General features: G+C 34.8%; 1 pseudogene; it reads left to right on the top strand.

Moving 5' to 3' along the window:
• Positions 1-9,011: 9,011 nt before the first annotated feature.
• Positions 9,012-10,694, top strand: LOC107142695 (annotated as a pseudogene).
• Positions 10,695-11,759: the final 1,065 nt, after the last annotated feature.

The following is an 11,759-nucleotide window of genomic DNA, read 5'->3' as shown; positions in this document are numbered from 1 at the left end:
TCACTTGCCCAGCACCACTATGGATTTCTGGATTGCCCTGATGCATGAGAAACCCTCAGAATCCACTAAGCACCAGATGGTCTTGTAAATGTAACCCTCCATGGAGGGGCTTCCTGATTTCTGCTGAGGACTCTAGATTGGCCCTTTGCAGGAGGTATCTCTTACTGCCACAGCTAATGCCCATTATCAGCATGAAGCAGCCAAAGTGGTCATCATCCATTTTCCCAAAACAGCAGTTGGAGTTACTTGGTGAGAGGAGGGAAAATTAGAAAGGACCATGCATAGGCAGCAAGGAAAAGTGTCTCAGAGAAGAAAAGGAGGAAGAGAGGATTGGGAAAGCAAGTTTTTGCAGTCTCTGTCTGCAGTTATTCCTAGCCACAAAAGGCAGTTCTTTAATAGCCCCTAGATATAACCAACAGCAAAAGTTAATTCTTCTTGTGCCAATACACCCTTACTCCAACCATTGTGCTGATAAAGGCTGAGAAATAACTTTTCTCCAGATTTGCTGAGGTAATAGGCTAGGAACCTTAAGAGGACAAATGAAAACCCTTGGTCCTTTTTAAGCTAGAGAGGTGGAATTCATACATAAAGTAATGGCACCCAACAACATTCACAATTCAAAAAGGAAAGATAATGAAATAATAATGCTGATCAGACAAGTAAAATTAGTCAGAAGCTAATTGTAGTGCACATGGTGTTTTTTAAAACACAAAATAACTTAAATATTCGCAAGAATTTGCTCTCAGATATAAAGTTTCAATTCAAAGATTCACATATTCTTGAAAATTGAAAATTTTACATGAAACCTCAGCCAAGGTTACAAATGTTCTAATTTATGAAACAAGCAAATACAAAAACTTCTGAAGGGACATAGCCCCAATATATGACATATGGGCTTCACCTGAGAATATCTGAGAATTAATGAGTACTCCATATGAAGTTATTAAAATGAAAAATACTCACATCATAAACAAGTGTGAAAACAGGTGTTTTTTTAAAAGCACAATTTGTAAGAAAAAAAGTGTTCATAAAATATAACTTGGAAAAGGCTGTTAAATAGAGATCTATATTATAGTCATAAATATAGACACAAATTTCAAATAATAGAAGGAGCAAGACACTATCCAAAATGAAAAATATTTGAGAAAGAATCTTGGAATTTATATAAAATTTATAACTATTAACGTTAAAAATTCAATGTAAGAGTTATGCATCTCATCAGACAGTTTAAAAGCTTTGCCTGGTTGCTTGGTATAAATTATTTCTAAAATTGGCCTGTGTATATAAATGTGTTTTTGCTAAATTTTTATAATTTTTTTACCTCACATATTACAGAATGCAAGAGTTTTTTTTTTTTTTTTTTTTTCCAGCAAGAATTATTTTCCTCCTTGGGATTAAACTTTCTTGTATATCACTCCTCAACTAATTAATCTCAAGTATTTTTATCATATATTATGTGACATTTTAGTGACAGGAAAAATATAGATGATAAAATTGCATAATATAAATCACATTTATATGCTTTTACAAGCACACTATTTAATCAAGTGGCCTGTAATTTTGCCTACATCATTCTGCCAATCATTCATTTGGTAGTTCATAAACCATCTACCATTGATTTAAATTATCCCACAATATGACTACTGATCTGTTTCTCCTCAAAAGTCCTTTTCAAAATTTATCTTTTCTTAAACACTTCATTCCTTAAATTCTTCTTTTTTTCCTATAATATTATTACTCATTCTCACTCTTCTAACACCCCTTTCCCTTTTCTATCTACATTCTTCTGCAGAAAAAAAATAGATGATACCATTTTTTCAAATTATATTACATGAAATTTGACCATAACCTAAAATTTAAAAAGTTAAAACAGGGTAAAGAAACCTCACTCTTGGACCTCCAAACTGGCTAGACTCATACATTCTGAATTTTCAATAAAGATATGTTTAATAATCCATATATTTATTAAAGTTTGTGCTTAAAATTCTTATTCAGATGTTAATTTAAAGCTTCTTTCTGTTTTCTAAAATTTTGTACTCTTTCCTCTTTAGCCAGTTGATTGAAAGTAGTTTAAAGAATATGGATATACATTGATTAGCATAACCAGAAGTCACATGAATACAGAAGTTTAAGGTGGATGAGATTTAATTCACTTGATATCATAAAATGTTTCTGATGCTTTTAGTCTTCTGATCTGTCCTAGCAATCATAGCTGTTTTTGTCCTCTGAGTGAACTTTTTCACTGCCAGATGTTGGTTAACAACAATAAATAGGATGATGCATACTCCAGCATTTATGATACAGCATGTATGCATGTGGTTGTAGGTATAAAGAATCAGGTCTTTTGACCATACCTTGAATAAAACTGAAATTTTTTATACAACTAGACCAGCAGAATTAAGTTCTTTGTTATTTCTGAATTGCTTTTCCCACTTACTTTAATTGAATTCCAGTCATAAATTCAAATTTCAAAACTTCCATCATTAGAATTATATCATAACTACATAGAGTTATGCTAACATCTATTAAAAAGACTTCCTAATATATTTTTAAATTTGCCTCTCATGCATAATATCCATTTTTTTCAAGCTAAATTCAAATACTTCAGTTAGGAAATCCACTTTTCCCTTACATTAAGTTCCCCAGGAAATAAACTTTGAGACAAAGTATGGGAAGTTTATTAGGAATTGTTTTGGAGATCCATCCATGGAAGGGTACAGGAGAAAAAACTGGACTGTGCAGAGAAAAAAGTGTGATGCAATATTGTTTCTGTGAAGGCCAAAGTCAACCATCAGGAGAGCTCTGATGCTGGTATAGTCAATAAAACTGTCCTCATTGGAATAAAAGACTGTCCTCATTGGTGAATCTTCATACTCTTGTGGTAGCCAGCCCGAGTATGTTCCCCTGGAAATAGGACATAATCTCAAGCAATTATTCTTTTAATTTTTATTTATTCTTTTTAGTTACACATGACAGTGGAATCTATTCTGATATATTTGTACAAGCATGGAATATATCTTATTCCAATTAGGATCCCACTCTTGTGTATTTGATGGTGAGATTCGTGGTAGAATATTCCTATATGTACATGGGAAAGTTATGTCAGATTGTACTGCCTTTCCCATTCCTATCCCCCCTCCTTTTTTTTCATTCCCCTCTGTCTAATGTATTGTACTTCTATTCTTCCCCTCCCCACCCTTATTTTGAGTTAGCATCCACATGTCAGAGAAAACATTAAAACTTTAGTTTTTTGAGTTGTCTTATTTCACATTGTATGAGAGTCTCTAGACCCATCCATTTACCATAAAGTCATTCTTTATGGTAATATATATATATATATATATANATATAATCATATATATAACCAAATATATATATAACCATATATATATAAAATAAAGTCATTCTTCTTTATTTCTGGGTAATATTCCATTGTGTATATACAGCACAATTTACTTATCTATTCTTCTGTTTATGGGCACATAGTTTGGTTTCATAACTTAGCTATTGTGAATTGTGGTTCTGTAAGCATTGATGTGGCTGCATCACTCTAGTATGATTATTTTAACTCCCCTGGATGTATATCAAGAAGTGGGATAACTGGTTAAATGGTGGTTACATTCCTAGTTTTTTGAGGAATGTTCATACTTCTTTCTAGAGTGGTTGCACTAATCTGCATTCCTACCAACACCTTTTGGATATAAATTTTTCCCACATCCTAACCAACATTTATTGTTATTTTATTATTGATACTTGCTATTCTGGTTGGAATGAGGTGAAGTTTCAGTGTAGTTTTAATTTTCATTTCTGTAATTGCTGGAAATGTTGAACATTTTTTCATATATTTATTCATTATTTTTATTTATATATGACAGTGGAATGCATTGCAATTCATATTACACATACAGAGCACAAATTTTTCATATCTCTGGTTGAATACAAAGTATATTCACACGAATTCGTGTCTTCATACATGTACTTTGGATAATGATATCCATCATATTCCACCATCATTTCTAACCCCATGCCCTCCTCCCTTCCTCTCCCACCCCTCTACCCTATCTGGAGTTTGTCTATTCCTCCTATTCTCCCTCTCCCTACCCCATTATGCATCAGACTCCACATATTAGAGAAAACTTTCAGCATTTGTTTTTTTGGGATTGGGTATCTTCACTTAGCATAATCTTCTTTAACTTCATCCATTTACCTGCAAATACCATGATTTCATTCTCTTTTATGGCTGAATAATATTCCATTGTGTATATATACCACATTTTCTTTATCCATTCATCTATTGAAGGGACTCTAGTTTGGTTCCACAGTTTAGCTATTGTGAATTGTTCTGGTATAAACATTGATGTGGTTCTGTCCCTGTAGTATGCTGTTTTTTTTTAAGTCCTTTGGATATAGACTAAGGAGAGAAATAGCAGGGTCAAATGGTGGTTCCATTCCCAATTTTCTAAGGAATCTGTATACTGATTTCCATATTGGCTACACCAATTTGTAGTGCTACCAGCAGTGTAAAATTGTACCTTTTCCCCAACATCCTTGCCAACACTTATTGTTGTTTGTATTCATAATATTGACAGTTCACATTTCTTCTTTTGTGAGTGTCTGTTTAATTTCTTTACTCATCTATTGATAGGTTACTTGTGGGTTTTTCTGTTGTTGTTACTGCTGTTGTTTTTAAATATTTTGAGTTCTTTATATATGTTGGAAATTAATGATGTATCTGAGGTGAGGTTGGCAAAGATTTTCTCACATTCTGTAGGCTCTCTCTTCACACTCTTGATAGTTTTCTTTGCTGTGAAGTAGATATTTAGTTTGATATCATACCATTAAAAATACTTGAGAATCAATCTAATAAAATAGATGAAAAATATCTATGTTAAAAATTACAGAACACTAAAGAAATTGAGAAAAACATTAGAAGATTGAAAGACCTCCTATGTTCCTGGATAGGCAGAATTTATATTGTCAAAATTGCTATACTACCAAAAACACTATACAGATTTAATGAAATTCATGTTTAAATTCCAATGATATTCTTCAGAGAAACAGAAAAAAAAAAACAGTAATGAAATTTATTTGGAAATATAAAAGTCCCAGAGTACCCAAAACAATCTTTAATGAGAAAAGCAAAGCTGAAGACATCACCATAACATATTTTAAATTATACTACAGAGTTATAGTAACAAAAACAGTATGGTATTGGCACCAACAGGCATGAAGAATAATGGAATAGAATAGAAGACAGACAAGCCCGCATAAATACAGTTATCTCATACTAGACAAAATGCCAAAGACATGCATTGTAGAAAAGATAGCCTCTTCAACAAATGGTGCTGGGGAACCTGGAAATTCATATGTAGCAGAATAAAACTTAACTCGCCGATCTCTCACACTGTGCAAAACTCAACTCAAAGTGGATCAAATACCTAGGTATTAAACCAGAGATCCTATACATACTCAAAGAATATTGGCCCAGCACTTCACGTCCGCTTAGGAACTGACTTCCTTAACAAGACTCCTAAAGTGCAAGAAGTAAAACCAAAAACCTCAAGCAATTCTTCTGGAGACCTGAAAGCAAAGGACTAACTGCCCATAGCATTCCATTCAAGTGAGTTCAATAATCCTTTATTCCTAAAGGAAGAATTACACAGTTAACATTGCCTTTTCCAGTTCTCTTTATGTGCATCACTCTATCTGGTCTGCCTACTAGATACATTTTCCTTTTCACCAATAAACTTTCCAAGTAAAGAACAAAATGAAAGCATTAAAATTATTAGTAATTTGTCAACAGTTTTACTTATATTTTAAGCCAACATTTACTATTTTCCATATGTTATAAATATATAAGACAATGTTTTTTTTTCTCAAAAATTTTCAATACTAATAGATTTGCTGAGAAAATTTCCCTACTCTTTTATACAACTGCACCGCTTCCATACTTGCTAACAGAGGCACAAAGATTTTTATGTGGCTTTTTAACAGAATAATATCTTATGGTCCAAAATCCCAGTAGTCCCACAGTCCTTAAACAGTATTTGGAAACATGTATAATTATATATGTTTATTTTTGTGTGTGAGTAAATAATAGAAACATGAGTGCAACAGTTCTATGTATATTATATAAAATGTACTGCCATGTTATTTGAAGTGTACCACCACATGATTTAAGCTAATAGCTTAGTTCCTTTGCAGAAAACCTCAGATCCAAGTATCTAATGATGCATATAAAACAAAACAAAACAAAAACAAAAAATTTGACCACCACAACAATTGAATAATTAGTCTGAGAAGTACAATTGTGTTCTACTCTTTGACTTATTACTCCTGTTACCCTCTCTATGACTCTTATTATTAAAGTTTCCTTTCTTTAGTATATAGTAGTTGATAAATACTACATCCATGTGAGAAATATTATGAAATATGAAGTTCTGTTATAATAGCCACACACTTCAGTCCCACTCAACCCCAGGGAAGCAAACTGAGTTATCCCCTTCTTTAAGACTGGGTGTCAGAATATAAATAAAACTCACTATTGTATTTAAGATCCTAGCCAAGTATTATTTCAAAAGTTTTTTTTTCCCCCATGCTATCTAGATATACATGTTACTACACTGTTTAAATTTATTTCCTTATTAAATTCTGTACTTTCAAATATTTTATTATATCTTAGTTGACAAAATTTACTTTCTTCGTGAATCTTTTTTAGACAAGTTAAAAAATTGAATTCAGAATCATAGTCCCCTTTTAGATGTAATAATACATTATCTATCATTTTTAATTCTATTGGGTTTTGGTCATTATTTGTTCCTTTCAAAGCAATAAAATAATTTATTAAAATAAGAATGCAAGCAAACAATATTAGTAAGTTTATTTACATGTTAGTATCAAATATATATATATATATATATATATATATATATATAATATTTTTGACAAATAAAATTTATTCGTTATTTCATATGTGTCTGCGATTAATAATTTTCAACCTTTATTCATTTATTTTTGGATTTGGTAGTGGGGATTGAACCCCCGGATGCTTTACTATTGAGCCACATCCCCAGTCTTTTGTTATTTTTCTTTTATTTTTTAGTTTTTATTTTAAGACAGTTTTTGTTAAGCTGTTGAGGCTGGGCTTGAGCTTGTGATCCTCCTGCCACAGCCTCTAAGCAGCTGCGATTATAGGCAGATGCTAATATGCTCAGTTAATTTTCATCCTTTATTAAATACATGCTTTAATATTTCATTATAACTTAATATTTATAACAATAATGAGTGCTTTCAGTTTTAAAGCATGATAACAAATATCACACTCATGTATATATCTAAGTTATGTTGTATGTGTTTAGATCAAAATGTGACTTTTATAGTGTAGTCCTATTGATATGCTTTATCAGTTCTTCCATAATTAATAAAATGTTGAAATTAGGGGCTTTGTAATTACAGTAATGACTTGATATATTGTCATTTGTGAGAAAAACATCATAAATGAGTAAATAGATCAAAGGATCAGTATTGTTCTTTTGAATGACATTTCCAAGATTCCTTTAGATAATATGTATTTTATAGATTTCTATCACACTGAATATTTATATAAAATCTAATACAGGATGGTAAAAGCAAGTGCAGTATTCAGAAAATCCCATATTGAAGTACCCACATTTTGTTGAGTATTCTTCTCTGTGTTGACCAGATTTCTATTTCACCCTGCTGAGTGGGACACAGCTGGATGAGAAATGTATTTATTCACCAAAGGGACATATAAATATGTAGTGAACTATAAATTATAAATTCCACTATATTGGATTTTGAATCTTTGTTTTTGTATGTGTGTGCTGGCATAAGTGTGCTTTACAGGATTGTTAGTGCAAAGAACAGAAATATGACTAAATTAATGATAGATATGCATCTCAAAATCTCATAGTCTAAAAAGAAGTAAGATTATGGTTATAGTCCTCAGGAAGAGTATGAACATGAAATGTTTTCAGATCCCCCACAGAAAAATAATTCTGTTCAACACTATGTCTGTTATCAAAATAAAACTTTATACTTTCATCATGACAAATATTGTAGAGAAATTAATATCTTTGACTCTTTGCCTATCAATAGTTGTCTTCTTTGGGGTTAAGATTTTTTGTTATCTAGGTACTTGCTGCTGAAGATCAGAAAAGGGGGCAAGTAGGAACCCCTACTGCTTTGTTGAATTCCATACATTCCTAGGCAACTTTGGGTGGTTTGTTTTTCCCTTACTGATTTATCAACTCGGTATGCACCCCGATAATTTTTAGTTCATTTACCTTTACTCAGACATTGGCTTAGTGTATTCCTCAACTATTTTAATAGGGTAAGAGTAAGAAAAGGAGAAACATCAGAGTCATGGAAACTGATAGAGACACAAGGAAAATAAAAATATATTTAGTGCATGAATTTTTTTTTAAATGGATAAATATGTCAAGAAAGCAAGCTGGTCTGAAGTATGTAAATAGCTGATGGTAAAACTGAATGTCATGATGTTTGTACACATAGAAAAAAAGAAGAAAAGAAAAAAAAATTACAATTAGTAGCTATTTTCTGCCAGGTTCTATTAAAGGTCATAAACATTCCCCTCACTCATACTTAATATTCATAACTAGTCTGTGAAGAACTACCTTAAAGGTTTCTGAAATGCACAGTAATTGATTAACTTGTCCACATTCATGTACTTCTTAGATCGTTAAGCATTATTCAAACATACATATCTGTAATTTCAAATTTGTATATTTTTTAATGCTTGATGGTTATGACATTTCATAAAAGAACATGAAACAATAGTAAATAAATGCAGGCAGAGGACTATGTATGAGATTCAGAAACTGGTAACAATGAGTCAAGACCCAGCACACTGGAAAACACTAATTAAAGAATGAAATACCACAGAGGAAGCAGCGCGGGCCCAACCGACATCCGCCTGATGCTTCCACTGCTACTGCACCTCAGTCCTGTTCATGTGGTCCACCTGACCTGGTCTGGCCCACCTGTGCTCTTCAGCCTCGATGCTAAAAATATTTGGGTGACAGCTGCCTGAAGGGTCTGCAGAAATTACAGAAGACAAAAAACACTAATGCATTTGAGAAAGCGGTAAAGTTTGGGGGGAGGGAGAGAAAGCAACTGCAACTCCTTTCCTGATCTGCAACTTGACTGGATGCTAAGATGTCTGTGGACATAAATAGCCAGGGGTCTGACAGCAATGAAGAGGACTATGACCCAAATTGTGAGGAGGAGGAGGAGGAAGAGGAGGAGGACTCTGGGGACATAAAGGATTATTATGTGGGAGTAGCAAGTAGTGTGGAGCAGCAGGGGGCTGATGCCTTTGATCCTTAGGAGTCTGACCAGTTCACTTGCTTGACATAAAAGGAGTCTGAGGGTGCCCTCAACGAGCACATGACCAGTTTATCTTTTGTCCTAAAGGTATCTCATTCGGTTGCCAAATTCATCTTAGTTAATTTCCACTGGCAAGTCTCAGAGATATTGGTCAGATATAAGTCCAGTTCTTCTCAACTGCTTGTTGAGGCATGAGTTCAGCCCAATCCATCAAAACATGTCCCCACCACCCATCCCCCTCATCACTGTGCAGTGTGTATGCAATTTGTGTGGAAGGAAAACCTGCTGTCTCTGGCCTGCCAGCACCAGTTTTGCTGCAGCTGCTGGGAGCAGCACTGCCCTGTACTTGTCAAGGATGGTGTGGGTGTGGGAGTCTCTTGTATGGCTCAGGACTGCCCACTCTGTACACTAGAAGACTTTGTGGTTCCATTTTTTCCCAATGAAGAAGTGAAAGACAAATATAGGCCCTACCTCTTCAGCAATTACATGGAGAGTCATTACCAGCTACAGCTGTGCCCTGGTGCAGACTGCCCCATGGTTATTCGGATACAGGAGCTTAGAGCTTGCCAAGTGCAGTGTAATCGGTGCAATGAGGTCTGTTGTTTCAAGTGTCATCAGATGTATCATGCCTCCACAGACTGCACCACAATCCGGAAATGGCTCACAAAGTTTGCAGATGACTCTGAAATGGCAAGGTACATTAGTGTTCACATTAAAGATTGTCCCAATTGCAACATCTGCATTGAGAAGAATGAGGCTGCAATCATATGCGATGCTCCAAATGTAAACACGACTTCTGGGGGATTTGTCTAGGAGATTAGAAGATTCATGGCAGTGAGTACTATGAGTACAGTCAGTAAAAGAGAACAAACCAGAGAATCCTGACACTGTCAACCAGAGTCAGCAAGCCCAGGCCAGGGAGGCCCTCAAGAAGTACTTATTCTATTTTGAGAGGTGGAAAAAAAAGACAACAAAAGCTTACAGTTGGAGGCACAAACATTCCAGCGGATTCATGAGAAGATTCAGGAGAGGGTGATGAACAATCTGGGAACTTGGATTGACTGGCAGTATCTACAGAATGCTGCCAAGCTCTTGGTCTAGTGTTGATATACCCTGCAGTATACCTAACCATATGCATACTACATGGAGTCTGGCCCCAGGAAGAAGCTGTTTGAATACCAGCAGGCTCCGCTAGAGGCTGAGATTGAAAACCTTCATGGAATGTGGAGCATGTGGACAGCTATGACAGAGGAGACTTGGAGAACCAGATGCACATAGCAAAACAGCGGAGAAGAACCCTGCTGAAGGATTTCCATGACACCTAAATTGGGACATGGACACGCCGGGATGAGTTGTAGCTGTAAGGACTCCCAGCTGCCTTACTGCATGCTGTAGGCTCTGGCTTTCACGATTCCAGGCCACAGCGAAGGTCCCACTTCTGAGTGACACTGGCAACACACTTTTTAGTTAACTTGTTTTCTTCTCATCTTTTTTGCTTTTTGTTTCTACCAGGGTAGAGTTCATATTAAATTGGCTTCTTTTCAGAACTTAAAAGTTCACCCAGATGGTTGTTGAGAGTGAGAGAATGTTTTGTTTGTTTTGTTTTATTTAGTGTTTTTGAATGGCTATTAATAGTATTAGATCATTACAACTTATGTAATTTTCAAAGATTGTACAATATTTTTTTTAAAAAGGGCAAACCATAGGATAACACAGAGCCCTTTTAAAAAACAAATTGGATTGCAGGATTTGGCAATCCATTCCATCTTTCATCTCTGGGAAGTTTTCTAGAATTATGGAAGATTGGCAGCCATTATGAAGTCAAACAACAATAAGTGTTGGCGAGGATGTGGGGAAAAGGGTACACTTGTACACTGCTGGTGGGACTCCAAATTGGTAAGGCCAATCTGGAAAGCAGTATGGAGATACCTGGGAAAGCTGGGAATGGATCCACCATTTGACTCAGCTATCGCCCTCCTCAGACTATTCCCTGAGGATCTTAAAAGAGCGTACTATAGGGATACTGCCACATCAATGATCATAGCGGCACAATTCACAATAGCTAGACTGTGGAACCAACCTAGATGCCCTTCAATAGATGAATGGATAAAAAAAATGTGGCATCTATACACAATGGAGTACTACGCAGCAATAAAAAATGACAAAATCATAGAATTTGCAGGGAAATGGATGGCATTATGCTAAGCGAAGCTAGCCAATCCTTAAAAAACAAATGCCAAATGTCTTCTTTGATATAAAGAGAGCAACTAAGAACAGAACAGGGAGGAAGAACATGAGGAAAAGATTAACATTAAACAAAGACGAGTGGGGGGAGAGAAAGGGAGAGATAAGGGAAAGCATATGGAAATGGTAGGAGACCCTCAATGTTA

The sequence above is a fragment of the Marmota marmota genome, unplaced genomic scaffold (genome assembly GCF_001458135.2).
Source record: "Marmota marmota marmota unplaced genomic scaffold, marMar, whole genome shotgun sequence".
Classification (NCBI taxonomy): domain Eukaryota; kingdom Metazoa; phylum Chordata; class Mammalia; order Rodentia; family Sciuridae; genus Marmota; species Marmota marmota.
Note: the sequence above shows the minus strand (reverse complement) of the source record. Positions and strands in the feature narration are given on the sequence as shown.